Source organism: Octopus sinensis, linkage group LG16, assembly GCF_006345805.1.
Source record: "Octopus sinensis linkage group LG16, ASM634580v1, whole genome shotgun sequence".
Classification (NCBI taxonomy): domain Eukaryota; kingdom Metazoa; phylum Mollusca; class Cephalopoda; order Octopoda; family Octopodidae; genus Octopus; species Octopus sinensis.
The window spans coordinates 36,975,597-36,978,096 of NC_043012.1; the positions used below are offsets into that span (position 1 = coordinate 36,975,597).

Here is a 2,500-nt window from a genome sequence, read left to right on the forward strand (position 1 = left end):
GGGATGTAAACACATCAGCATTGGTTGTCAAGTGATGTGGGGGGTGACAAACTCAGACAAACAATCATAGACACACACACAAACACACATATACATATACATATATATACGACGAGATTCTTTCAGCTTCCGTCTTCCAAATCCACTCACAAGGCTTTGGTCAGCCCAAGGCTATAGTAGAAGACACTTACTCAAGCTACCATGCAGTGGGACTGAACCCAGAATCATGTGGTTGGGAAGCAAGCTACTTACCACATAGCCGCTACTGCACTTATAAACAAACATTTAAATCAGGTCACATATGTCCCAAACATACTTCAACTGATATATATTATAATATATATATATATAATATATATATATATATATATATATATATAGAGAGAGAGCCAGAGAGAGAGAGGAGAGAGAGAGAAAGAGAGAGGTATGCCCAAACATACTTCAGCTGATCTTATATATATACAATATATATTACATATATATAACCCACACGAGATACAGAAAATGCCGACAAAAACAGACACAATCACCTCCATAAACGAAGAAATACTGAAAGAACTCAAGAAAACAACACAAATTTGTCAACTTTTTTGAACAAATTCGACTCGACACTTCAACCCATCGAGAGAACAATGAAGAAACAGATACGAAAAATACAACCTCCAAAATTGTCGAAAACCTTGGAAACTTATGCGAAACAATTAGAACATTTTTCTCTAACAACGCTAACCAAGGACCTCCAAACGCGTCAATATATGGGATCAATACTCTAACAACATACCAAATGAAACACCACATAATACCACAATGGAACAAATCACTCAGAGATAGAAAGTTCGCCTTTTGGAAGATGATCCAAAACAACAACAAAGTGGATATATACGAAAAATGGCTCAACCGGACCCCGTTAATCCTCCCACGTAAATTCCAGTTCAAAGCTATTACAGAAGAACCTGAAACTCAAAGACACCTCAGGGAGAGAATGGCACTGAAAAAATGAAAATGGAAATAGAACTTCTTAAATTGAGGGCCCAAACGAATGAGGATAAAATAAAATCCACCGATGAAGATATCAACGAAGAAATTCGCAAAATGACCCAAGGCCCAGATCAAGAGAAGTTTTCCAAACTATGGAAAGAGGACTGTGAAAAAGAAGAACTAAAATCTCTCCAACGCTGGGAGAAAAGCGCCACTTGGTTCTCAGACTATGAAGCTGTCCTTCAAACAGAGCACGCCTCCAACAACCCTTTCCAGAAAATAAGAAAACCAAAACAACACCCAAACACCGATACACACCTGTCTAAAATCGGAACCTTCACTACTATCAAAAAAGAATACAGGACCTAACCTAACTCTGTAAGCAGCCAGCGATACAATATCAGGAATACCGCCACTTCAAGCAGAGAAGGATAAATCAACACCACAGCATAGACACTGCAACCTCATCCCCACCCAAAGGAGTTACCAAGAAATCTTCGTCCCATTAACCGGTTAAACAACCATGCACAACAAACCCACCCACTTGCAATGATTACCAACGAAGGCCTCCTAGAACACCACACCCGAATATGGGATATCGGGATGCTCTCCTCAATACTGCTCCAAGAACACACACCATAAATCACAACAGGAGACCCCTAATCAACAAAGAACAACTATATACTAGCTACCGTCCCAACCACCGCATTCATTTTTAGACCCAATACGCAAACACAGAGACACAAGATAGCACCAAACAAGTAGGAGGAACCAAAAGTAATAAAAATTATTAATCTAACTCACAAGGAACTAACAGCAAACCACAATAAACATACTTTCCAAAGGACTCAAGTTTACACCCACCCCACAACACCCCAACTACAATGAATGAAAGAAGACCGCAGAATTCTGCAGAAAATTAAGACTTACTGAGGAGCTATACGATAAATACAACGAGGACGAATCGTTAGCCAGAAATAGGAGTAACTACACCCCCTCGAAAGGTAAGAATAAACCACTTGATGATTTCTGTGACCACATATCAAATTACCCATATCAACATATGCACAAACAAAAACACAAACCAAACTTCAGAAAAAGAATGGGCTGAGTTGAACAAATTAAAACTAGATAAAACAATAACAATCAAAGAGGCCGATAAAGGGAGTGCTGTTGTCTTAATGGATACAACATTTTACATAACTTTGGTACTTTCTATGCTGGAAGACACAACATACTATGAAAAGGCACAAAACTACAGTCACAAAAAATAATGAGGGACTAAAAATCCATATTAAACCCATACAAAGCAGGGCTCACCGACAAAGAATATGATTATATGACCAATTTCACAGTAAAACTAGCCAATTCTACGTATACCTAAGATCCACAAAAGTGAAAAAATAAGCAACGCATGCAAGATAGCTACAGACAAAATAATTAAAGTCCCTAATCCTAATGACCTCAAATTGAGACCCATAATAGCAGGTCCCGCATGCGAAACCCACCGCCTCAGTAACTT

At 38.6% G+C, this 2,500-nt stretch overlaps 1 protein-coding gene across 1 annotated transcript in view; it reads right to left on the reverse strand.

The window, feature by feature from the left end:
* LOC115220530 (START domain-containing protein 10) overlaps positions 1–2,500 on the reverse strand; it is a 15,557-nt gene that overhangs the window by 9,154 nt on the left and 3,903 nt on the right. The gene's annotated exons all lie outside the window — the stretch shown is intronic.